Source organism: Gorilla gorilla, chromosome 16, assembly GCF_029281585.2.
Source record: "Gorilla gorilla gorilla isolate KB3781 chromosome 16, NHGRI_mGorGor1-v2.1_pri, whole genome shotgun sequence".
Classification (NCBI taxonomy): Eukaryota; Metazoa; Chordata; class Mammalia; order Primates; family Hominidae; genus Gorilla; species Gorilla gorilla.
Genome location: NC_073240.2, coordinates 25,366,219 through 25,394,115, shown reverse-complemented (window position 1 = coordinate 25,394,115; position 27,897 = coordinate 25,366,219). Strand labels below are relative to the sequence as shown.

At 40.4% G+C, this 27,897-nt stretch overlaps 1 long non-coding RNA gene across 2 annotated transcripts in view; it reads right to left on the bottom strand.

The window, feature by feature from the left end:
* Positions 1-1,914: 1,914 nt before the first annotated feature.
* The window catches only part of LOC129527073 (uncharacterized), a 101,971-nt gene continuing 75,988 nt past the window's right edge, over positions 1,915-27,897 (bottom strand). For both annotated transcript variants that reach the window (XR_008671935.2, XR_010131134.1), the window contains one exon: positions 1,915-5,232. This is a non-coding gene — a long non-coding RNA (uncharacterized lncRNA). The remainder of the gene's footprint in view (positions 5,233-27,897) is intronic.

The following is a 27,897-nucleotide window of genomic DNA, read 5'->3' as shown; positions in this document are numbered from 1 at the left end:
CTCCCACCCCAGTGTCAGCACCCCGCCCCAGTGTCCAGCTCAAGTGCACGCATCAAAATCACTCGCAGGGCTTGTTAGACATCGGCGGGTCCACTCCCAGAATTTCTGACTGACAGGGCAGGAGTGGACCAGGCATCTGGTTTCTAACAAGTTCAATCAGCCCTGGCCACTGAGGACGGAGCCCCCAGGGAAGAGAAGGTGGTGGGCGCAGGGCTCAGATGCTGTGGTGAGGCTTCCCTAGGACGGCTCACTTCCAGCCTGTCAATCTGCCCACATTGCCTTCATGCAGCTGCTCTCTTTCCAAAATTAGGGTCTGTTATTTGACTCTAATGCTACTTTGGTGACCCGCACAGCGTATTTCCAAGTCCTAACAAACTTCCCAATTAGAAGTTGTCAGAGAACAGAACGGGGCAATGCCTCTGACACTTGCTTGCCGCCTGCCGGCGCAGTAACAAATCAGAAAAGGAACACTTGTGGCTTGCGAGCTCCAGCGGAGGGAGGAGCTGGAGGAGAGAATGACAGGCCAATACCCCCCCTCCTGATTCCCCCTCCCAGCCCTCCAGCTTTCTGGAAGTTGCCAAACTAGCGCAGCCGCAAAGTGGACTCTGCAATGCTGTAAGAATAGTGCGCAGGCGCCAGGAAGCCCCCTCCTCGAGCAAAGCTAGCCCCTGCAGTGTATCAAGAGTGCGCATGCGCCCAGAAACCCCTTCCCTCCTGAAGCCGACCCCTGCAGTGCGGTGGAGAGACTGCGCATGCGCCAGAAGGCCCCCCTGCCTCTGGGCTATTAGTTGATCTTCACCCATTTCCTCCCACCTCTCCTCCCAGGTGATTGACACTAGCTGTGGCCTGGTGGATGAAGGCCTGCAAAATGGTGGCCCTGTGAGACCCGTTTCCCTACGCAAATGTGGCCTGAACGTTCTGTGTTGCTGCGACATCACCTAAGCACCTGTCCCCATCCCCAGATGGACAGATCTTAGAACAGGAAAGTGTGCTGACAGTAGGTCGAAGTCAGATCGGCTCAGATTTCTTGAAACAGGGCTTTCTTGGGTTGTGATTCTCTTCACTGAATTCTTCAAAGCTCCTTATTCTTCCTCCCTAGAGATGTCATCTTAAGGGCCTGCAACTGGCTTTGCCTTTTCTGCTTCGGGTAACCAGTGTTTCTTTTCTTTTTTTTAACCTTAGAGACAAGGCTGCTCTGTCGCCCAGGCTGGAGTGTGGTAACGGGATCACAGCTCCCTGCAGTCTCAAACTCCCAGATTCAAGCGATCCTCCCACCTCATCCTCCTGAGTAGCTGAGACTACAGGCATCTCAACTGCACTCAACTAGTTCTTTTTATTTGTGTGAAGAAGGGGGCCTCGCTATTTTGCTCAGGCTGGTCTTGAACTCCTGACCTCAAGCCATCCTTTCACCTCAGCCTCCCAAAGAGCTGGGATTGCAGGTGCACCGGGTCACTGTTACCACCAGTTCTTAAAATTTACACACCTACAGCCATGAGACACTGAGCTTATTCTGGATTTTAACATCTCACAGATACAAGAAGTCAGGACAGAAGCACAGGCGGAAGGCCTAGTTACTTTTGAAGGGAGTCTTATTGAAGGGGATGACTCAATTCAAAAGCAGAGTTTTGGAGCAAGAAAAGGAGAGGCAGAAAGCACAAGTGTCCCTGCTGGTCCCCTCCCCGCTTCTGTGTCCTCGCTAAATCCTTACCCTGCTGTTCCCTAACTCTTCTCAGGCTAAGAACCACATTTCCCTAATCAGCTCATGTTTAAACAGTCTGGTTTCAAACTGGCCATGTTATAAACCACACCTTCATCATCCTGTCTCAGAGACCCAGCTAAACAAGACTTCTCTGGGAAGCACAGATCTGGGCTAACACAGCAAAGCTCCTATTTCTCACGTCAGTTCAATACTTCTTTTTTTATTTTATTTTATTTTATTTTATTTTATTTTTATTATACTTTAAGTTTTAGGGTACCTGTGCACATTGTGCAGGTTAGTTACATATGTATACATGTGCCATGCTGGTGCGCTGCACCCACTAACTCATCATCTTAAGGTACAGGATTTCTCTTACACAGACTGTAGGCAGAGCTTCCCTAGATTGCTTCTTCACACCTCTATCAGGAACGCATAACCACACAGTTTCATCAGACTGAATGGCAGGAAGACGGAATCTGACGCAGGTGAAACCTGATCGGAGCCTCATCATCTCTCCCTGGAGCTTCAGAAAATGTCTCCCTGCTTCCACCCCTGCCCCTCCCTCTAGCTATATCATTCATACAGCTGAATGAGGATGAGACCATGCACAACCTCTCTGTTCAAACCCTGCAATGGCCATGTATTCGGCTCAGAGTGGAAGCCAGATTCCTCTGCATGCCCTTCTCACTAAGAATGACCCTCCGAGGTCAGCTGCACTCCAGCCACGCTAGCCTTGCAGAACCCTTGAAAAATGAGCTCTCTAGTAGGGCTTTTGCCCTCCCTAGGACACACTCCACTCTGCATCTGTTGATTAACTCTTTCATTTCCTTCAAGTTTTTGCTCAAAACTCAATTCAACTGAATCCTGTCTTGATCACCCTATTTACTTTTGAAACCTGAGGTATCAAGTACTCTAGTCATCTTACCTTCATGCACTTTGTTCACTGCTCTCATTGCCTTCTTACCTACGATATAATTTAATATACATAAAATATAAATGCATAGTAGTATAAATTCTGATTGTAAACTCCATGAGATCAGGTAGCTTTAGTTTGCACACTAATATATTCCAAGCTCCTGGAACAGTGCTTCATATGTAAGGGGTATTTGAGAAATATTTTTAAATAAGTGAATACTTAGGTCTCAAGGTTAAGACACTTAATATGAAATAACAGTTTAGGAAGCGTGAGTTGATTGGGAGAAATAGCAAAAGAAAAAAGTGGCATAGCAAAATTCTTAGGCTCAGAAACAATCTTCCCAAACTCTTTTTTTGTGTGTGTGCACAAAGAGGGTAATGCCGTCACAATGAAGACTTTGTCAAGAATAATTAAGTCTGTACAGGCACCAGAAAGACAACTCCAGAAGAGGGAGGTGCAGGCTTGCTGCCACTCTCCTCTTCCTGCCTCAGGAAGCCATCCTACACGATGTTCACCAACCTTGCTTCCCTGGAACCAAATGTGCACACATTAGGGCATGAACTTGTTTTCCCTAGAAGGCCTCAATTTCACAATTGGTGGCATCAGTTTTAATATTTTGGTCTCTACATGTCTGAATCACATAGCCTGTCCTCAGAAGTCCACTTCTGTCCCACAGCCAGGGAGGCCTTCAAGGGATCAGCTGCCTAGAATGAGCAATGGAGACTGGCAAGAGTTGTAGTTCCCTTTTTGAGATCAGGGCAAGGCTACCTGGGACCCTTGGTTCTGTTCATGTGACCTGAGAGAAGCCTCTTCTGGGAGAGATATTTTTTAACAGCTTGCAATATGTAAAATACGCCTACACTTAGACTTAACCATTTTATTTTTCCATAAATAATATTTTAAAGAGGAGAGAATAAGAATGTCCCAATGCAACATTGTTTGTGATAGTGGAAAAATTAGCAATGATCTAATTATCTATAAATAGATGGCTGACAACAAAATACAGTGTATGTGATACTGCATATCATAGAGGTGAAAAAAGAATGCAGGATCTATAAGCTGATATTTTACAAAGTAAGAACAATTTTAAATTTCACTGATAATTTAAAAATAACCTGTTCTATAGTCACTTTTGATTACATTTGTAGAGGCATCAAACCCTTTGTGGATGCTGATCAGTTTGTAAAAAGGATCACAAATTTTAAGTTAAATGAAGAAGGGGAATTGACCATAGGACACTCATTAATAACCTTAAGCAACGCTGGATTATTTGACCATTTGCCTTAACTATGAGAATCACAGGTCAGTTTTAGATTCCTGTTCCACTGATGTCCATCATCACCCTGCCTTCAGACCCTCGGCTTCAGCCTCACTGCATCTATGCTGAGCCGGGTCGGCCTGACCTCTCTACCCAGCTGCTCCAATTCAGCACCTCTTTCCCCAGCGGCTCCCAGGGCATTTCTGAAGCAGTTCACTTCTTGCCCAGGACTCCCAGTTTTGAATGCTAGATGGCGCTGTAACCTGATTGAAAGAAGACTGTCCCAACAAAGATAACTCAAATGGAAATGAAAATCATTTTAAAGCGGTCCATTCGGATGTGTTTGGGATTTACTCCTCTCCTTCAAGGAAGAGGTGTTAGTGCTCTCGTTAGATGTTTCTGTTGATGTTAGATGTTAGATGATTCCGTTGACGAGGAGGGCTGACCACAGCAAAGAACTCGGACGCTGAGGTGCTCCCCCTTAACTCACCATTTCCCCAGACCCATTATCCCAACCAGTAATCACAGTCTTGGGGAAATAAAACTTTTCTTGGGGACCTGCCATGTTGGAATCTCCATAAATAAGTCAGATAGGGCAGCCTAAGAAAGGTTTACTTAAATGAATGATATAAAATGGCTAAAATTTTGCATCAGAAAAAAAGACTTTAAATGACAAGAATGGTCAATTAGAAAAATATTCCCTCAAAATTTCTCCTGAATTTAGCTGTTATTACATTATGAGAAAAAATCTGCCAAAAGTGGTTTCATTGGAAGAACTTTTGACTGCTGGTACCTACAAAGATTCTGATTTACAGATTTTATAGTTGATTACTTCTGAAGATTCTATAAATATGAATGATACGATAAAAAATTAGATTTGTGTTTCATCCAAGTGTACATCAAAAGTTATTCAAGCAATTTGGAATCTTCTAAATAGGATAAAGTTGAAACATTGAAAATATTGTGTTGCACTATTTGGCTAACATTTGAAAAAAATGATAGCTAAATCTCTATTTTAAATCCTTTCTAAAGTAAATCCCAGTGGTATAAAATCAGCAAAAGGTAGTGTAAAAAAATAGTGAAAAGGAAAGGAAAGCCATCTTGGTGAAGATATCAGCAACTTTTATAACTAGATTACATAAGAGACCTCTATGCATCAGTAAGAGAAAAAGTCATAAGCCAGGGGAGATGGACAAATTATTTGAAAAACTACCACAACATAGGAGAGGATTAAACATGTTCACTGGCAAGTTGTATTTCCACGTTGTCCTTCTACAACAGTGTACCCAAGCACACATTGCTGCCCTGTGAACACCAAGGACATCCGCCAGAGGTCGGGGTCACCAGGACGCTGACATTCTGGAAGTAAACAACATTAATGGACAGTAAGTAAATCATTTTATTTTCCAAACCTTTAATTGTTTTTTATGATTGTGAATGTATTTTTATGCTTTAAGACTTCCTTAGATAAAGCACTGTATGAAAATTTTAAATGACAGATAAATGAAAAAAGTTTTGTTACCTTTATCTTCAGGGAGTTGGAGGTGTCACAAGTTACAAACATTGGAACATTTGTGAAATAAATATTTTGAAACAATTAAAATGTTACAGACTTTTCAGATCATATATCAGGAGTATATGCAGAAAAACATGAGAAGTACATTCCCCATATTTCACAGTAAAAATGGAGATGCATATATTTTTCCAATACAGAATAGTTTTATGTTCACCCTCACCAAACAACTCTTGACCAAACATTTAATGAATATGAGTTTTAGGGTCACATTATCACTAGTTCTCTTATGTCTCTGTCCCACCCAAACATAGAAATGTCCACCCTAGGGTCTCACTCCTATTCAGGCATCCAGCTGGACCTATCCATCCACAAAGCCTTCTCTGGGCTCCTGGCCAGGGCAGGAATAGAGCCTGGGATGGTATGTCTTTCAGAGTCACTGAAATATGTCAGAGGTTACCACGTGCTCCCTCAGGATTTCTGGGGGTTAGGAATAGAGCACGAGAATGTTTATTTGTGGTTTGTTAAGTTTCTTACAGAAGTCTGAATTGGAAACAGTGTCCTCTGACCCTCCTCAGGAGAGAGCGTGGTGTAAAGGGAGATAAAGTGTCTCTTCCTGTGGTCACAGAGCCTTCACTTTCGAGCCTGCTTTTAAGGGGTTTCCATTCCTATCCCTCCAACCAAAGACTCTTGCCTAGTCCTCTGCTTTCCTTCATGTTGTGGAATCCAAGGGACACGTGTCACTGCTCATCTGAGTTGACCATACAGCAACCCTTGACTGCCAGCAGACCCTCTCCTGCCCACATCGCTGCATGCTCCTGGGCTTCAAGAAAACACTAGCCAGGACTTTTCTGCCTCTTTTTCCTGCACTCTCAAGGCTCTGCTGTCCTTGAATGAAGTCATACTCCCGCTTTTGAGCTCATCATTCACTTCTTGTGAAATCCCAGCTTCATGTTTGTTCCTGACTGCAAACCTTCACCTATTTGAGTCCCCCCTGCACCAAGGGCAGGGGCCCAGCAAGATTTGAAGGGGTGGGAGCGGTGAAGGGAGAGAGTACTCTCCTTCTCTGATCCCCTTGGCAACTCTTTTCTGGATGCCTGGTGTGAGCTTTGCTGAAGGGGCAGGGAGTCTGCAGGAAAGTGGCTCTGAAAGCCACAGACTTCCTCAACAGATGCAATTAGCACATCCTGGATTATACTAGACTAGACTAGAGTGTGATGCCCCCAGCACAGGCCCTCCCTCCTCCCCTCACCCCAGGTCCATGTCCCAGCCAATGGGGGCCTCTGGTGGTCACAGAAGAATGGAGATGACCAGGTGCACATACCGATTTTTTTTTCCTGCTGAGCTGTTTATTCAGCCTTCCAGAATCTTCTTGTCACCCACCTTTAAATAACTCCTTTATGAAAAGCAGCTGCCCTTCCTTTCCACGGTTATCTGGGTGCATTTTTTACCCTCTGTGAATCCCATATCTCTTCCAGGTTTGCTTGATTAGGGTATTCACTTAATAGCTAGCGACTGACTCCTCTTTGTCTTTGGCTACTATAGTCTGCCTCTCCTAGTGGCACACATCCATATACTTTATGGCAGGACAGGGCATGATCTGGGGAGGGACTTCAAGGAGAGAACACAAGGGGCCTCTGGGCTGCTGGGGATGCTGTTTTTCTGGATCTGGGTGTTGGATACACAAGCGTGTTCACCTTGTGAAAATTCACTGTGCTTACCCTTAGAGTATTCAATTTTATGTAGTTTTCTTAAAAGAAAGCCAACAAGCAAATGAATTAGCAAAAAATAATAAACCAAAATATGAAACAGAAACAAAAAATTACTTAGGGGCTTAAGCAGACAAACAATCCAGCAAAAACACACACACACACAGAGACACACACACACCACCCCCCACACATACACACAGATACCCTGCCCAACACACACACACCGATAACAACTAGTGCCCCAGCTCCGCATATAAGGAGGCAGCCCAGGAAAGGGTGCAAGTAAGAAGCTCAGAGTTCCATCAAGAAATACATGCCTGCCTGCCCACGATCCCTCTGAGCCCAGAAAGCTTGCTCTGTACCCCCTGCTGACCATGTGCCCTTCTTCTCCTTATCACCAGGTACAGGCATGGATGTTATTTATTTATTTATTTTTTGACAGGCTCAATTTAAAACATTCTCAATTCTACCTGGTCACTTTATGCAGTACTGTGTTTTAAGCATCTCATCAGAGACACCAGCTGGGTAAGGCTTTTAGAAATTGAAAGCCTTGTATGAAAATTGAGGCTAATGGCAGCAAAACTCACACTTCTGCACTCCAAACCTTCATACCTGAGGTCACGCTTTGTCTTTCAGGTGGCCTGAAGCCAGTCTTTAAGCCTGTTGGTTACTACTTTTGAAATCAGCCTCCTAGTCATTCTAAAGGTCATATACTCAGTCAAGGTTTGCTGTTGTCTCTGTTTATTGGCTTTGCTTTTGAGTGTGCATCACATTTTCCTGTTTCTTCATATGTTGCATCATTTTGGATGACTTCCTAGACAGTGTGAATGAAATTTTATAAACAATCTTGATTATGACACGTTCTTCTAACTGTGATATATTCTTATGTATGTATGCATGCATATATTATATGTATAAACAGGCAGCTAGCCTGGCTGAACAAAAACTGCAAACTTGGTCTCCCCTGCACTGGTGGAAACTGAAGTCTCTGTTCAATCTCAGGTGAATTGCTTACAGTCTTCCCTGTGTGCATATTTCAGGGACAGTCAGAGTTGGGCAGCGTATATAGACAGGAGTTAGGGCCCCCCCAACCATGACGCTCTTCTTTCTGAGACTGCACTCTCCCCCCATTTTCTAACTCATGTGACTGCCCCAAACTCCATCCTCTGGTTTTTCATGCCAGTGAAGCTGCAGGTTTTTCCATTGGAATTTAAGCTGTCCTTCATGGCAGGAACTTGGAACTTCCCCCAGGCTGAAAACCGTAAAACAATGAGAAACTCACCCAGTCCCATTCCCCTATAACCAAGTGTCTGCCTGTTTCTGACTGCCCCCTAATGTCTTCAGAGAGTTGCTGTTATAGTTTATCTTATATTTCTATTTAAAATTATGCATACTATTACCATTAAATAATATATTTAAAACTTTTCAAATATTTGCATTGCTATATCAATTATATGGATATTAATATGAAATAATACATCAATATGCTATTAATGTAAAATAGTTACAACATTCATATTTAAGCATTTACATATATAAAACTCAACCTATATTTAGTGGGTGTTACCTGCAGGAGGATTGCTCCAACAGGATATACTTGGCCTGAAGCAGATCCCCAAGTTGGTTGACTTGAAGCACACATGGAGAAGCCCATGAACGGCTCCAAAGCTCCAAGCATAATTAATTGTAAAGAGACAGTAGAGGAACATTTCTATAAATCCATGTCAGAGCATCCCTCTACATAGAAATGGCAGAAAATTGTGTTTTCACATCCACAAGCATTCATGTGGGGTATGGGGAGATGGGTTGGTGGGGAAGTGCAAAGGCTGATACAATGTAAATAGTCCCTTTCCATGCAGCCACCCAAAAGAAAGACATAGGAGAAAGGAATACCCTGGAGAGGTCCATGAAGCAGGTGTGGGCCTAGGATAGAGTGCCCCACGGAGGCCTGCCTGCTCACCCCACCCCATCACACCTCCTCGGTCATCCCTAGTGCTGACGAATGAAACCTCAGAGTCATATGACTGTTCACCCTTGTCAACAGCATGAAATACTGTTCTTTGTTTTAATAAAACAGAACAAAACAAAACAGCTCATCCTCCAAATTCTATCCTAGGCTTTAGTCCCCTTCAGGGAGTTGGGGACCTGGATGAAGGAGAGCAGCAGACAGGAAACACAGCTCTGTTTTTCTTTTTCTTTCTTTCTTTTTCTTTCTTTCTTTCCTTCCTTCCTTTCCTTCCTTCCTTCTTTCATCTTTCTTTCTTTCATTTTATTTTCCTTCCTTCGTTCCTTCCCTCCTTCTTTTTCTTTCCTTTCTTTCTCTCTCTCTCTTTCTCTTTCTCTCTTTCTTTCTTTTTCCCCCCTTTAGAGACTGCTGTTCTTTCCATTTAGCCTTCCTAAAGCATCTGGGCTCTCCAAATGCTGACCTCACCCCTCAGGAAAATTTAATATCAATTCTCGAGGCTTAAATTGTGGAAAACTTTTTTTTGTTTGTTTCATTTAGCATAGATTTTCTTTCCACAATACCGTATGGGCTTGTTTCATCCCCCCTTTCATTAACCACCCTTCATCACAACGCACAATGTGTTTTGCATTCCACTGGCACCTACCCTAAGGATGCCGTCGGTCACTGGGGCCCTCAGTAGCCAATTGGCACCAAAGGACTGTCAAGAGAGTGGAAAGAATATGGCAGCTTGACATGAAGCCATGCTCATTTTTTTATCAAAGAGTGATTAGACAGATGGAGGCTCAGGATCAGTGAATGGAGAGGGTTCTATGTCATGAGGGGCAAGGAGGTGGTCTCACAAAGGTCGCCAGGAGAGCACTGGAACAGCAGAAGACCCCTTGGTGCACGAGCCTATGTGCAGACTCTAGAGGCATCCTGGGAACATACCAGACCCCCTCACGCCCTACATCACATAAAGCCACAATGTAATGATTTCCCCAAAATGGCAACTTCAAATCTACTCTCATTGCTCACCTCAAATCCTGAATTAATATTTGAGGATCTGGAGCACACTCTCTAGTTAGTAATAATATCTGGGTTTAGAAGCCTGAAAAGGGAAATGTAGCCAGCAAGGTACACAGCTCATAGCAGTATAATTCTACTTCCCTGCCTCCAAAGTCATCCTAAAAAGCCTGAGAAACTTCAAGTGTCATCTCAATCAACACCTTATAGCATGAGTTGTTGATCACTCAATATCTGCTTCAGGATCCCCCAAAGCCCATGTCCAACCCTAAGGTCCCAGAGGTTCATGTGGCCAGAGGTGCTGACGGTTGAGCAGGATGGTTTCTGCAGAGTCCTATTAATTCCTACAGCGGCAGACCGTAACCCAGCAGAAAAGCAGTCGAGAGGGAGCACTGCTCATATTTCTCAGATCTGGGCAAAGCTTCCTAGGATACATCTGTTTTCTTAATTCCGTCTTTATGAAGCCATTACTCACCTCCGAGATCTTAACTCTTTGCCAAATTCCAGACTCCTTTTCTTCCACTTCTCAAGCCGTAAAATACTGGGGTTAACTTCAGACCCAAATCAAGGAAATCTTCTCCCCAATAAAATAATAGTACCACATAATTAAATGTGTGAAAAGTAAAATAATTTTTGTGTAAAATGGGCCACATATATGAAACTATGCTAACTCTCATCTTGTACTTTTATATGGGAAATATGGTGAATTAGAAACGATCAATTTGTATGGAGGAATAAGCTGGGAGGAAGGGAATGGTAGTGGAACTCCTCCATACTTCTCAGTTCATCTCTCTCTCCAACTGCCTGATGCAGCTTCCATCAACAGAGAAGTGCTGGCACTGAGAAGGTGCCCCTCCTGCTCCATGAAGATGCACTTGATCCAGATAGATCCGTCCCAACTTATCTACCACCTTTGTACTTGCTCCCCTTCCCAAATGCCTGACAACAGCTTTGGCCTCAGGAACACAAAGCTGCAGGCTTGAGTTGCACATTTCTGCTGAAAGTCCCCAAACCAAAAATTCTATGCATCCTATGATCAGTCATACTCTTACACTCAGCACAAGAAACCACCCCTGGATCTGAACTGACAAGGCTTGTGGGGATCAGAGACTTACATCTAGAAATGCAATTAGAAGGGAACACAAAATATGCATCCCATGCCTGAACGGTGCCAGGAAATCCAGGCACTGTCCTTTCCTTCATGCATTCCTGGTGAATCCAATTTGTTTCACCCATCATGGTCTGAGCTCAAATTCAACCTAGCACTTTTAATTTTATAGCATGGAATATCAATTAAATCTGAGATTACCATATTCCATTCTGGCACATAATACTTTTATATTATGGCAGATAGGCAGAGCAAGGAAGTTTACTCTTTGTGGAGATATTTCTAAGCTAGCAAGTGTTTTTTTTCTAATTTCTGGTTAAGAAACCTAGGTATTTGTATGTGTTTAGTTTCCACGTATATGCCATTAGCAAACCGTCTGGAAAAGAACTGAAGCAAGCAACACTATTTACAATACCTACCAAAAATTAAAATACCTAGAAATATATTGAATGAAAGAGGTGAAAGATCTTTACAATGAAAATTATAAAACATTTATAAAAGAAGATGAAGAGGACACAAATAAATGAAAATATATTAAACTTTCTTGGAACCACAAAAGACTGGATAGCCAAAGCAATCTTGAGAAAAAAGCAAACAAACAAAAAACAAAACAAAACAAAAACAAACAGAGCTGGAGGCACCATACTACCTGATTTCAAATGTACTACAAAGCTACAGTAGCCAAAACAGCACAGTATTGGCATAAAAACACATACACCAGTGGATCAATACAGAAAGCCCAGAAACAAACCCACATATTATAGCCAACTGTTTTTGACAAGGTGCCAAGAAGACAATGGAGAAACAAACTGTCTCTTCAACAAATAGTGTTAGGGAAAACTGGATATCCACATGCGAAATAATGAAATTTGATACCTATCTCTCACCGTATGCAAAATTCACCTCAAAACAGAGTAAAGTCTTCATGCAATACCTGAAACTATGAAACTACAGAAGAAAACATGGAGGAAACACTCATAGAGGAAATCAAACATAGAGGAAAGACCTCAAGAGCATGAACAAAACCAAAAATAAACAAACTGACTATATCAAACCAAAAAAGCTTCTGCACAGCAATGGGAACAATAAACAGAGTGAAGACACAAGTTATGTAATGGGATAAAATATTTGCAAACTGTACATCTGACAAGGGATTATCTAAAACGTGTAAGGAACTCAAATAATTCAAAAGCAAAAATCAAAATATTTAGGTAAAAAATGGGCAAGAGACTTAGACAAGACATACAAATAACCAACAGGTATATGAAAAAATGTTCACGATCACTAATCATCAGGGAAATGCAAATAAAAATCACAATGAGATTATCACCTCACCCAAGTTAGGATGGCTATTATAAAAATGACAAAAAAATAAACAAATGCTGACAAGTATGTGTAGAAAAAGGAAATTTTACACACTGTTGGTGGTAGTGTAAATTTGTATAGCCATTACAGGAAACACTACGGAGGCCACTCCAAAAAAAATTAAAAATAAATCTACCCAGATGATCCCATTACTGGGTATATACCCATGAAAACATGTCAAAGAGACATCTGCATTCTCATGTTTATTGCAGCATGATTCACAATAGCCAGGATATGGAATCAACCTAAGTGTCCATAAAGAGATGAACAGACAAATAAAATATGGTATGTATACACAATGGAATACTATTCAGCCATAAAAAATCCTGCCATTTGAGACAAGAATGAACCTGGAGGACATTATACTAAGTGAAATAAGCCAGACACAGAATGACAAATATTGCATGATCTTATTTCTATGTCAAATTTAAAAAATGATCTTATAAAAGTTGAGAATATAATAGTGATTATCAGAGACTGGGGAGAATAGGAGGGAGAAAGAAATGAGGCAAGGTTGGTCAATGAGAAAATTGTTACAGTTCAATAGGAGGACTAAGTTCTGGTACTATATTTGATGGTAGGGTGACGACAGCCAACAATAATGCATTTTATATTTCAAATAGCTGGAAGAGAGGATTTTTAATGTTCTCACAATACAGAAATGATCAATGTTAAGGTGATGGATATACTAATTACCATTGATAATTACACAATGTACACATGTATCTAAACATAACATTGTACCTCATAAATGTACAATTACTAAATGTCAATAAAAATTTAATTTAATTTAATTTAAAAAGAAACCTAGGTACATAGGGTGGGCATATTCATCAACTTTTTAAAAAATCATTAACCTTATTATTATAACTTACATACAACAAAGGTCACCCATTTTAAGTGTACAGTTCAATGAATCTTAAAAATTGATTTCATCTGTGTGACCATAGTAACAATCAAGATATAGAAATTTTGATCATCCCCCCAAAATTTCATCCTCCCCTTTGCATTCAATTTCCAAGTTCCAGCCCTAGGCAAGCAAATGATAGGATTTTTGGTACAAAAGATCAGTTTTAGAAGTTCATGTAAACTGATACTACAGTATGCAGTCTCACTTCTTTTACTTAGCAAATATTTTTTAGGTTCATTCATGTTGTGTGTTTTGGTAGTTTGTTCCTTTTCATAACTTAGAAGTGTTCCATTTTATGGATATAACATGATTATTTGCCCAGTCAATTGTTGCTAGAAATTTTGGTTGTTCTCTGTTTGGGGCTATAACTTATTCATATGGTAACTCTATGTTTACCTCTATAATAAATTCCCAAACTGTGTGCTAAAAAAAGTTGTGTAATTTTATGATCTCAACAGCAGTATATAATAATTTCATTTGTTTCACATTAGTGCCAACAATCAGTATTGCCAACCTCTTAAATTTTAGCCATTCTACTGGTTGTGTAATACCATTTCACTGTGGTTTTTAAAAATCTGCATTTCTCTCATGTGTTGTGCATCTTTGTAGAGTGTATTGGCCATTCATTTATCTTCTACGGTCTGGTTAGGTATTTTTTTCATGTTTCATTGAATTGCTTGCCTTATAACTTAATTTTAAGATTTGTTTCCATATTGTAGATACAATTCCCTTGCCAGATATATGTATTATAAATACTTTCTCACAGTTTGTGGCTTGTCATTTTATTTCCTTAAAAACATCTTTCAAAGAACACAATTTTTGGATCAAGTTCAGACTATTAAGTTTTCATTTATGGTTCAAAGTATGTCTCACTTAAAATCATGAATATTTTTAATAACTGGGTTTTGAAATAATCTGTACAACAAACCCTCATGACACAAGTTTACCTGTGTAAAAAACCTGTACCTGTACTGCTGAACATAAAAGTTAAAAATAAATTAAAAATAATGTAGAGAATGAAACAATGTATTTTGTTGTTAAAATATTTTCTCCTAGATGGTTTATAACTTTCGCTTTTATGTTTAGTCCTATGGTCTACATCAAGTTAATTTTGTGTTTGATGTGAGATAAAGATCGAGGTTAGTTTTTCACCAAATGGATAATCAATTGTTCTAATACTTGTTAAAAAGACTATCTGTTCTTGACTGAACTACCTTGGAAATGTTGTCAGAAAACAATTGACCCATATACGTATGAGTCTATTTCTGCACTCTCCATACTGTTCCATGAAGCTGCATGTTTAGATCAATAATGCACTGTCGTGATCAGTGTAGCATTATAGTAACTTAAAATCAGACATTGTGAATACTTCAATTTTGATCCTCTTTTTCAAAATTGTTTTGGTCATTCGAGGTCTTTCGCATTTTCAAATTAATTTTTGAATTAGATCATCATTTTATTTAAAAATCATGCTGTTATTTTGATGAGTTTGCACATTATACATCTACTTGATATCTTAACAATATTGAGCCCATATGGCCATGACCATGCTATATATTTCCATTTATTTAGATCTTTAAATTCTCTTGGTGACTGTTGTAGTTTTCAGTGCAGAGGTCTTGAAAATATTTTGTTAAATATATCCTGATTTTGTGTTTGTCATTTGCTGTAAGTGGTAATGTTTTATTTATCATTTTCAAATTGTTTGCTAGTGGTAAACAGAGATACAATGAATTTTTGTGTTTTGACTCTGTGCCCTACAATCTTGTCAAATCCACTGCTCACTTTTACTGTATGTTTTGTAGACTCCTTAGAATTTTAAAATATATATTAACATGTCATTTATAAATAAAGAGTTATTTAAAGTAAAGTATATACACTATACATTCTAAATTCTGTCCGCTAATCCCACCACATCTGAGTCTATTTCAATTGACAGATTTTTCTCCTAGTTATGGGTCATATTTTCCTGCTTTTCACATGTTTAGTGATTTTTGAATGAATGCTGAATACTGTGAATGTTTCAGTGTTGATTATCTGGATTCTGTTGGGCTTTGTTCACACAGAGAATTAGGAAACTTGCAAATCAGCTCAATCATTTTGAGGCTTGTTTTGAGGCATTATTAAGGCAGGCCTGGTGTTACTTTACTGAAAGTTTGGCTCCGTTACTAATGAGTCATTTTTTCTGGATTTCCCCTGAATGTCTTGGTTGTTCTTTTTTTTTTCTTTAGACGGAGTTTCGCTCTTGTTGCCCAAACTGGAGTGCAGTGGTGCGATCTCGGCTCACTGCCACCTCTGCCTCCCGGATTCAAGTGATTCTCCTGCTTCAGCCTCCTGAGTAGCTGGGATTACAGGCATGCACCACCACACCTGGCTAATTTTTTTGTATTTTTAGTAGAGACGGGGTTTCTCCATCTTGGTCAGGCTGGTCTCGAACTCCCAACCTCAGGTGATCTGCCTTCCTCGGCATCCCAGAGTGCTGGGATTACAGGCGTGAGCCACCGCGCCCAGCCGTTTTGCCTGATCTGCAATGGGATGTTCTGCGGATCTGCATAATGTTTAGAACACGCTCAGCTCACAGCTCTGTGGTTGCTTTTGCCCAGCCTCCTGGTGTGTTCTCCCACATATGCACGGCTTGATAGCAGACTCAATGGGTATCTAGGCAGATTGTTGGAACTTTTTATTTCTGCGTATTTTTCTTTCCTTTGTAACTATGTCCCATAAATCCCAGCCATCTCAATGTCCCTGAGCCCTGGCCTTTGTTTCCTCATATCAGAACAGTTACTACTGTTTCTTAGTATCCCGCTTCCTCCATTATAGTTGAAAGGGGCTTCAGGGACAAAAGTGGAGCAATTGTTGTTTCTTTTCTCTCAAAGATGTAGTTCTATGCTGCCTCCTGTTAATGTTTAAAAACAATTGTTTCACATATTTCTCCCAGTTTTCTAGTTGTTTATGGCAGGAGGAAAAGTACAGTCTAAGCTCTTCTTAATGGTAAGAAACAGAAGTTCTACTACCCTTTTAATTCACCTCTTCAATATACCTGAGCTAAAATTAACAGCACCTGATGTTTGCTATAAACATGGCACAGAATCTGAGAATACCCCTCAAAGCTCAGAGGGTGACAAAATTTCTTGCTATTCCACTATACACACCATACCATGGCTTTTACCAATTCAAGACCAAATCTCCAATTCAGCCTTAATTTTAATATTCTGTATTCTCTTGTATCATCTAGCATGTTCCAAGCAGTCTGCTTTGAATTTAGCAGACTATTAGAGTTCTAGAATAAATAACAGGAGTAGCAGAGAGAAAAAATTCATATTTTTTCTGCTCTGGGTAGTGATAAACTTAGATACTGTTTCCCTTAGTATTTCCAAATTATGTTCACTCTTCAAAGTGCTCAATAAGCGCAAGTAGATCTGCAGTCCTCTGTCTATTTAAAGATAACATAATGGATCAACAAAATGTGGCATGTTTATACAATGGAATATTATTTGGCCATACAAAGGAATGAAGCACTGACATAGGGTGCAACACTGATGAGCCTTGGAAACATCACACTAAATGAAAGAAGCCCATCACAAAAGACCACATATTAGATTATTCCATTCATATGGACTGTCCAAAATAAGCAGACTATAGGCCTATAAAGTATATTGGTAGTTGCTGGCCGGGCACGGTGGCTCACATCTATAATCCCAGCACTCTGGGAGGCCGAGGTGGGTGGAAAACCTGATCTCAAGGGTTCTAGACCAGCCTGGGTAACATGGTAAAACCCATCTCTACCAAAAATACACACACAGAGACACACACACACACACACACACAAATTAGCCAGGCGTGGTGGTGTGCATCTGTGGTTGCAGCTACTCAGGAGGCTGAGGTGAGAGGATTGCTTGAGCCTTGGAGGCAGAGGTTGCAGTGATCTGAGATGATGCCACCGCATTCCAACCTGGGTGACAGAGTGAGACCGCGTCTCAAACAAAAAAAGTATATTAGACGTTAGTTAGGGTTGGTGGTGATAGCTAAAGCAAATGATAATTTGTGTAATTAAAAAGTTCTGTAATTACCTGTGATGATGTTTGCACATATCTGCAGCTATTATAAAACCAATAGAATTGTACACTTAATTTTTTATGTGCATAAATTTAAGGAGTGCAAGCGAATTTTGTTACATGGATATGTTGCACAGTGCCGAAGTCTGGGATTTTAGTGTAATCATCACCTGAATAATGTGCACTATGTCCATTAAGAAATTTCTCATTCCTGACATCCCTACACCTTCCCATACATTTGAGTGTCCAGTGTCTCTTATTCCACAACCTATGGCCATGTGTGCACATTATTTAGCTCCCGCTTACAAACTGCAATTACAACATTTTGCATTTGACTTTCTGTTTAAGAGCTGTTTTACTTAAGCTAATGGCCTCCAGCTCCATTCATGTTGCTGCAAAAGATATGATTTTATTATTTTCTATGGTTGAGAAGTATTCCATCATGTGTGTGTATTCCACATTTTATTTATCAGTTTATCAGCTGATGGACATCTAGATGATTCCACATCCTTGCTGTTGTGAATAGTGCTATAATAAACATCTGAGTACAGGTATCTTTTTTACCTAATGACTTCTTCTCCTTTGGGTAGATACCAGCCGTAGGATTGCTGGACTGTATGGTAGTTCTACTTTTAGTTCTTTGAGAAATCTTCATGCTGTTTTCCACATAGATTGTACTAATTTACATCCCCACCAACAGTGTATAAGTGTTCCTTTTTCTCTGCATCCTTTGCCAACATCTGTTATTTTTGACTTTTTAGTAATAGCCATTGTGACTGGTGTAAGATGATATCTCAGTTTGGTTTTAATTTATAATTCTCAGAAACAGCATTAGAAACAATTCAGCATCACTTTTATTATGATCATTATTTTTATAATAGTAAAAATCCTCAACAAACTATACATAGAAGCAACACACCTCAAAATAAAGAGCATATATGATAAACTTATGGCTAAAATCATACCCAATGGGGAAAAATTGAAAACAATGCCCCTAAGAACTTTAACAAGACAAGGATTCCACTTTTACTACTCCTATCCAACATAGTACTGAAAGTCCTAGTCAGAACAATCAGGCAAGAAAAAGAAAAAACAAAGGCACCGAGACTGGAAAATAGGAAGTTGAATTATCTCTATATGCTGACAATATGATCTTATGTATAGAAAACCCCAAAGACAAAGCTGGAGGCATCATGCTACCTGACTTCAAACTATGTTATAAGTCTACAGTAACCAAAACAGCAAGGTACTGGTACCAAAACAGACATATAGACCAATGGAACAGGATATGGACATCAGAAATAAGGCCACACATCTATAACCATCTGATTTTCGACAAACCTGACAAAAACAAGCAATGGGGAAAGGATTCCCTATTTAATAAATGATGCTGGGAAAACTGGCTAACCATATGCAGAAAACTGAAACAGGACCCCTTCCTTACACCTTATACAAAAATTAACTCAAGGCAGACTAAAGACTTAAATGTAAAACCCAAAACCATAAAAACCCTAGAAGAAAATTTAGGCAATACCATTCAGGACATAGGCACCAGCAAAGATTTTATGATGAAATCACCAAAAGCAACTGCATCAAAAGCTAAAATTGGCAAATGGGATCTAATTAAACTAAAGAGCTTCTGCACAGAAAAAAAAATCATCAGAGCTAACAGGCAATCTACAGAATGGGAGAAAATTTTTTGCAATCTACCTATCTGACAAAGGTCTAATATGCAGAATATACAAGAAACTTTAAATTAAATATTAGAAGAAGACCTAGAGAAAACTTTTCTGGACATTGCTCTCTGCAAAGAATTCATGACTAAGACCTCAGAAAGCACAAGCAGCAAAAGCAAAAATAGACAAATGGGACTTATTAAACTAAAATACTTTTCCATAGAAAAAGAAATAATCAACAGAGGGAACAGACAACCTGCAGAATGGGAGAAAATATTTGCAAAACATGCATCCAACAAGACACTGCTATTCAGAACTTACAAGAAACACAAAGAACTCAACAACAACAAAACCAATTCATAAAAAGTGAGCACAGGGCATGAACAGACAGTTTCCTTTGTGAATTTGTTTTTTAATTTTAGATTCAAGGGGTACATATACCTGTTTGTTACATGGGTATTACATGTGTAATGATGGCGGTTGGGCTTCTGTGTGTCTTTCACCCAAATACTGAACATTGTAATGAATAATTTATCAATCCTCACCCCCACCTCCAATTTCCCCTCTTTTGGAGTCCATTTTAGTCTATTATTTCCATCTTTATGTCCATATGTACCTATTGTTTTGCTCCCACTTACAAGCGAGATAATATGCCATATTTGATTTTCTGGTTTTGAGTTAGCTTGCTTAGGATAATGGCCTCTGGTTGATCCATGCAGCTGCAAAGGAGATTATTGCATTCATTTTTATGGCTGCATAGTATTCCATGGTGTACATTTAACACATTTTCTTTATCCAGTCTACCAGTGATGGACACTTAGGTTGGTTCCAGGACTTTGCTGTTGTAAATGGTGCCATGATAAAGATACTAGTGCAGGTGTCCGTTTTATACAATGATTTATTTTCCTTTGGGTATATACCCAGCAGTGGGATTGCTCAAAAGAATATAGACACTCAAAGGAAGAAGGGGTCAAAGAAAATAAAAAGAAGACATACATTTAAATGGCCGACAATCGTAGGAACTGTACACTTTAAATGAGTGAATTACATGTTTTTTTTGGTTTTGTTTTTGTTTTAGAAAAAAAGGCTGAGGATGGTGACTCACACCTGTAATCCCAATACTTTGGGAGGCCAAGGCGGGTGGATCACCTGAGGTCAGTTCGAAACCAGCCTGGCCAACATGGTGAAACGCTATCTTTACTAAAAATACAAAAATTAGCTGGGCGTGGTGGCTGGTGTCTGCATTCCCAGCTACTCAGGGGAGGGGAGGCAGAGGTTGCAGTGAGCTGAGACTGCCCCACTGCACTCCAGCCTGGGCAACAGACCGAGACTCTGTCTCAACAAAAAAACAAACAAACAAGCAAAAGAAAAAAAAAAAGAAAGAAAAAAGAAACATAATGATCCATCAAGATCCAATGCCAGAGCCCAGAACCCAAACTTCAACTCCACAGATACACAGATTTGACATGAACAAAGGTAAATTGGTGGATTAAGCATGAAATTTTAAAAGACTTTTGCTTAGGGGTGTGTGTGTGTGTGTGTGTGTGTGACAGAAAAATAGCGCTTTCGAAGCAAGTGTTTTCCATGGTGGGGTGTATGTGATATTTGGGGTAAATATGCCAAGAACAAATATAGAAGGTGGAGGTACATATGAGCTTGTTGGAAAAGATAGACCTTTAATCCTATCCAGTGATCTTAGAGGGTAAAATGTGAGTAAAGACTCCTGAAAAAGAAAAAAAACAAAAACGCTAAGAAAGGACTTTCTGGCAGGGAGTGAGTCTCCTCATTCAATTCACTCATGCCTGTTCCCCTCCTCAGCCCATGTAAAAACGTTGTGTAACTTTGTATAACAATGGGATAGTCCCAGATATTTCACTGGAATCTATGACTTCTTGAGCATTTTTCCTGTCACCATAGTTTCTGAGTTTGTCTTTTCTGCAGTTTCACAGAAGTGGAATCACAGAGTACACATCCTGATTCTCTCTCCATTCCCTGAGCACAGAGCTTGAATAGTCATCTGTGCTATGGCACGTGTCAGCAGCACCTTCTTCCTACTGCCCAGCAGCACTTGGTTGTGTGAATACACGCTATGTGTTTATCTATTCACCTGGTAAATGGCATTCGGTTGTATTTGGATTGCAGCTATGAGGAATAAAATGGCTCTGAATATTTGTGAACAAGTATTTTTGCAGACATATTTTCATTTGTATTGGATCAATGACTAGAATTAGATTATTGATTCTTATTGTAACTGCATGTTTATAAGAAACTAACAGACTATTTTTCAAAATGATTTTATCCATTGGTTAAGACATAGTCCTTAACTCTCTCTCTTTTTTTTTTTTGAGATGGAGTCTTGCTCTGTCGCCCAGGCTGGAGTGCAGTGGTGCGATCTCGGCTCACTGCAAGCTCCACCTCCCAGGTTCACACCATTCTCCTGCCTCAGCCTCCCGAGTAGCTGGCACTACAGGCACCTGCCACCACGCCTGGCTAATTTTTTGTATTTTTAGTAGAGACGGGGTTTCACTGTGTTAGCCAGGATGGTCTCGATCTCCTGACCTTGTGATCCACCCGTCTCAGCCTCCCAAAGTGCTGGGATTACAGGCGTGAGCCACCATGCCCGGCCAGTCCTTAACTCTCTTAAATCTAAGTAGACTTCTGATCTATGTGCATCTAATCAGATCCTAGTATGAGCAGCCATGCCCACAATTACTTTTGAGAATTTGCCAATTTTCTATTTATTTGTGTTCTCATTTCCATGCCTTTCTGTTTCAATTTAAAAGTGGGGAAAGAGGTACCTTTAATATATTGGGAACTCAAAGAGGAAGACTACAATGTTTTGAGATTTTTATGAAAGTATGTTAATAAATTGCTGGATTTTAATGAGTATGTTATTTTAAAAGTTTTTTTTTTTAGGTGGAGTCTCACTCTGTCACACAGGCTGGAGTGCAGTGGCGCTATCTCAGCTCACTGCAACCCTTGCTTCCCAGGTTCAAGTGATTCTTGTCTCAGCCTCCCAAGTAGCTGGGACTACAGGTGCGCACCACCACGCCTGGCTAATTTTTGTATTTTTAATAGAGATGGGGTTGTGCCATGTTGGCCAGGCTGGTCTTGAACTCCCGACCTCAGGTGATCCACCTGCCTCGGCCTCCCAAAGTGCTGGGATTACAGGCATGAGCCACCGTTCCCAGCCTAAAAAGTCATTTAAAATCTAATTTTTCTGTTCTTACTTCTTCTTTTTACTTGCAAACTGGTCCCTTCTTTAGTTCCCTAATTTCATTCTTGTGATACTTTACTGCTGCAGACAACAGCAACCAACTTCATGACCGAGTCTCTTTCCCAAAGTCTTTTTAAGCTGCTGGCTCAGAAAACATGTGGTTCACAATGTAGTGAAGGCAGCAGCATAACCCTATATTTCACCACTGTGAAAGACAGATGGCCGGCTGGCTGCAGTGGCTCACGCCTGTAATCCCAGGACTTTGGGAGGCCGAGGCCAGGCAGATCATAAGGTCAGGAGTTTGAGACCAGTCTGGCCAAGCTAGTGAAAACCCGTCTCTACTAAAATACAAAAAAATTAGCCTGGCATGGTGGTGTGTGCCTGGAATCGCAGCTACTCGCAAGGCTGAGGCAGGAGAATCACATGAACCTGGGAGGCGGAGGTTGCAGTGAGCCAAGATCGCGCCATTGCACTGACACCCTGGCGACAGGATGAGATTTTGTCTCAGAAAGAGAGAGAGAGAGAAAGGGAGGGAGGGAGGGAAAAAGGGAGGGAGGGAGAGAGGGAAAGCAAGCCATCCATTTAGGCTCACATTATCAGTGTCTCTGTTGCCAGCCCCACTGCTGCTAATGTCACACATTTTTGTTTTCATGTAATTGTAGCATGCTAATTCTGTAGTGATTTCTGCATTCGATTAGACTAGGTTATACTGTGGTAACAACTTAACCCAAAGGCTCTGTGGCTTAACACAACATTAGTTCATTTCTTTCTCACATTTCACAACATCCTACACATATTGGTAGAGGTTTCTATGCTATACGGTTTCTCAGAGACCCAGACTGCTAAAGTTATGACCTTCCTAATAAACTTTTTGTTGTTTTTATCCCCCCCCTCAACATTATTCTACTAGAACCTTTGGTCAACAAGTAGTCTATCTTTTTAAACAAATTCTATCTAATATTATTTCAAACCATGGGGATAGTTGCACAGTGAAAGTGAATGTACATATGGCCTAGAGCCATCATTTTAAAAAATTATAACAAAAAATCAGAGAATGAGGTCAACAAGCTCAGAAGCCTTCATGTCAAGAGATAGAAAGTTCTCCCAACGATGGGATGACAAGAGGTTACAATCATGAAAGTCACGCAGTGCACGAAGCACAGAATACAGGCCACAAGGAAACCCAGCTGAGCATGGATGACCAATTTTGATCTGCTCACAGAAAGGTTGACCCAAACTACAGTTTTCTCAAAACAAACAAGTTTTAAAATATCAAACATTCTTGTATCATTTAGACCAAACAATAAAGCAAACTCCCCAGCTCCTGTCTCTATCTTCCACAAGAAATGTCTTGTAGAAAATCCATAATCACATGAGGTACAGTGGATACCACCAAAATAAGGGTTATTATATTAACTGTAGCATCCTGAACCTGCCCCCTTCTTCCAAATTCTCATTTAAATAATTTATGCAAAAGTCCATTTTTCACAAAGATGCCAAGAATACCCATTGGGGAAAGGATCATTTCTTCAATAAATGGTGCTGGGAAAACCAACAGCCACATGCAGAATAAGAAAACTAGACCCCTGCCTTTCACTACATGCAAAAATCAACTCAAAATGGGCTAAAGACTTAACTTATGACCTGAAACTATGAAACTACTAGATAAAAACATAGAGGAAAAAAACTACACAACATTGGTTTGGGCGATTATTTTTTTATTTGACCCCAAAACACCCAGGAAACAAAAGCAAAAAGAGACAAACGGGATTACATCAAACTAAAAAGCTTCTGCTCAGCAAAGGAAACAATCAACAGAGGGAAAAGACAACCTACAGATTGGTAGAAAATGTTTGCGAACTATACATATGATGTCAAGGGGTCACTATCCAAAATATTTAAGGAACTCAACTCAATAGCAAACCCAAACAAATAAAAAACCAGCTTAAAAATGGACCAACAACATGAATAGACATTCCTCAAAAGAAGACATACAAATGGCCGACATGTACATTAAAATGCTGAATATCAATAATAATCAGGGAAATGCAAATCAAAACCACAATGAGATATCACCTCACCCCAGTTAGAATGGCTATTAACAAAATGACAAAAAATAACAAATGCTGGTAAGTATGTGTAGAAAAAAGAACTCTTACACACTGTTGGTGGTAATGTAAATTAGAACAGCCATTATGGAAAACACTATGATGGTTCCTCCAAAAATAAAAACTGAACTACCCTATGATCCAGCAATCTCATTACAGGGTATATATATCCAAAGGAAATGAAATCACTATGTCTAAGAGGCATCAGAATTCTCATATTTATTGCAGCACTATTTACAATAACCAAGAAATGGAATCGACCTAAGTGTCCATCAGTGGATGAATGGATAAAGATATGTGGTTTGTATACACAGTGGGATAATATTCAGCAGTAAAAAAGATGAAATCCTGCCATTTGTGACAGCAAGGATGAACCTAGAGGAAACTATGTTAAGTGAACTATGACTCACACAGAAAGACAAACACTTCATGATCTCACTCATATCTGGAATCCAGCTGATCTCATAGAAGTGAGATTAGAGTGGTGCTTACAGAGGCTGGGAGGCTAGCGGAAGGGGAGAATGGAGACAGGATGCTCAGGGGAGGGGAGAATGGGGAGATATTGGCCAAAGGATACATAATTACATTTAGATGGAAGGAATAAATTTCAAGACATCTATTGAACAGCAAGGTGACTATAGCTAATGATAATATATTGTATGCTTAAAAAATGTAAAGAAAGTGGATGTTATGTGCTTTGACCACAAAGTAACTATGAGAGGTAATGCATTTGTTAATTGGCCACATTTGACCATTCCACAAGATACATATACTTAAAAGCATAATGTTGTACACAATAAAAAACATAGAATATGATATGTCAATTAAAATGCACAATCATAGACAATATATTAAATGGTGAATTAGCAGGTTTTCCCCTCCATTTAATACTTCCACTAAGGGAAATTTAGCTCTTTTGAAACTTGTGGTGGTTGTAAAAAAATGGGCCACAAATGCTTTGACACTACTTCCATCTAGAGGTGGAGGTGGAGGTGGAGTCTATGCCCCTCTTCTTGAAACCAGGTGGGCTTATGACTGCTCCACAGGATGACTGGGATGCTGGGTGGCATCTGAATCAAGGTCACAAAAGGTATTCTGCTCTGCCTTGCTCACAAGGACACTCACTCTATAAATCTAAGCCACCATGTGCAACACCCCACCTGAATTCCACTCTGTGAGGAATCCCAAGCCACATGAATAGAGAGGACTCCTGGCGACAGTTTGAATCCTTGAATCATCCCTGCTCAGGCATGAGACATAAAAGAGAAGGGAATTCTAGATGATTTCAGCCCCCAACTATTTGACTTACTCTCAGCCATTGATGTCTTCCCAGTTGAAGCTCCAGACATTACGAAGCACAGAAAAGTCGTTTTTACATGGGTTCATACCCACTGTGTCCATGAGCATAACAAGGTGGTTGCTCTTTCGGGATAGCTTGTTACACAGCAATCAATAATTGGAACACACCTCATAATTGAGAGCTTCATGTGGCCAAGGTGTCATGGAGTTGAGTGGGATATTTTACACATTAAAGTTCTCTTTGCAAATGGCCCAGGAAAAGAGAAAAAATGTTTTAATGGTGATACGGTTTGGCTGTGTCTCCACACAAATCTTATCTTGAATTGTAGTTCCCACAATCCCACATGTGGGAGGGATGTGGTGGGAGGTAACTGAATCATGTGGGTGCATTTTTCCCATGTTGTTCTGGCGATAGTGAATAAGTCTCATGAGATCTGATTGTTTTATAAAGGGCAGTTCCCCTGCACATGCTCTTTTGCCTGCCACCATGTAAGACACGCCTTTGCTCCTCCTTTGCCTTCTGCCATGATTGTGAGCCCTCCCCAGCCACGTGGAACTGTGAGTCCACTAAACTTCTTTTTCTTTATAAATTACCAAGTCTTGGGTACTTCTTCATAGCAGTATGAGAATGGACTAATACAAATGTGATATACTGCACAGGGAGAATTACTCAGTTTTCTCAGGTCAGAGAAGCTCTTCTTAAGATGCAACTTTTCCTTATTGTGGGTTGTAGGGTGCTTATATTTTCTAGGCTCTTGACTTGCTTCTTGAAAAACTCAGGCTTCCTATTTACCTTACTTCTTAAATAATAGAAAATTAGATTTCTATTTCCTCATTTAATTTAAATTGGCCCAATAAAACTGAAGCCCACGCCTGGCGCAGTGGCTCACGCCTGTAATCCCAGCACTTTGGGAGGCCGAGGCTGGCAGATCACAAGGTCAGGAGATCGAGACCATCCTGGCTAACACGGTGAAACCCCATCTCTACTGAAAATACAAAAAATGTGCTGGGCGTGGTGGCGGGCACCTGTAGTCCCAGCTACTCGGGAGGCCGAGGCAGGAGAATGGCGTGAACCCGGGAGGCGGAGCTTGCAGTGAGCCGAGATCACACCACTGCACTACAGCCTGGGCAACAGTGCACAAAAAGCTGAAGCCCACTAGTTATTTGGTGGTGGATGGAGGATGGAACAATGTTTACATTGACCACTAAGGTACTGATCAAGTAAGACTTACAAAGTTAGATGGAGAACATAGGCAGCAAGATGCTGTTATGGGAAAACCTTCCCTTACTCTATAAACTTAACCACTATAACCCACCTACCCCCAAATTTCTTAAGAGTGTTCTTCGTCACAGAGAGACAGACCCTAGAAAGAACCCTGCAGTGCTTAAGGAACACTGCCCGAACTTTGCAAAGGCCTTCCAAACAGAAAGGGTGGTCTGAGGTCTCCCAGTCTCTGCACTCCCTCTTCACTTGACTACTACCAGATTTGTTGCAGTGTGGGAGGGTGAAATGCAGAAATACAAGTCTGGATAAAAATTTTCTTGCCAAGGATGTAGCTAAAATACTCTTGCTTGGAGCATTCCATAGTGTTGAACAGTCTTGGTCCCCATCTTTGCCTCCAAAAATCTTTGAAAGAAGAAAGAATCCATCAAGTAGTGAAGCTCAGATTTAGGTAATCACGCAAATTGTAGTTGTTATATTTATCATGATTCACATTTCCTTACATCTTCTCGCCTCCATAGGTCTTTAATCATTCCCTTGAAATCTGAGCTGCAACTAATTGCCCACATTGATTCAGACATTTCTAGGACCTTATCCTTTATGCTGTATCTACACATTGGACTGTATCTACACTATTATTTCAATTCTTTGGGAGTATATATCCATCTTTGGGGAGATGTCTATTCAGCTCCTTTGTCCATTTTCAATGTGTTTTGTTTGTGTACTTATTTTGTCCCACGGCTGTTCAATGGCTGCTCATATAACTCTCATTTCAGATAATTTTTCAGCAAACCTTCACAGGTGTGGCTATTCTTAGAATAAAATAACCACAGAAACAAAACACATTGAAAATGGACAAAGGACCCAAAGA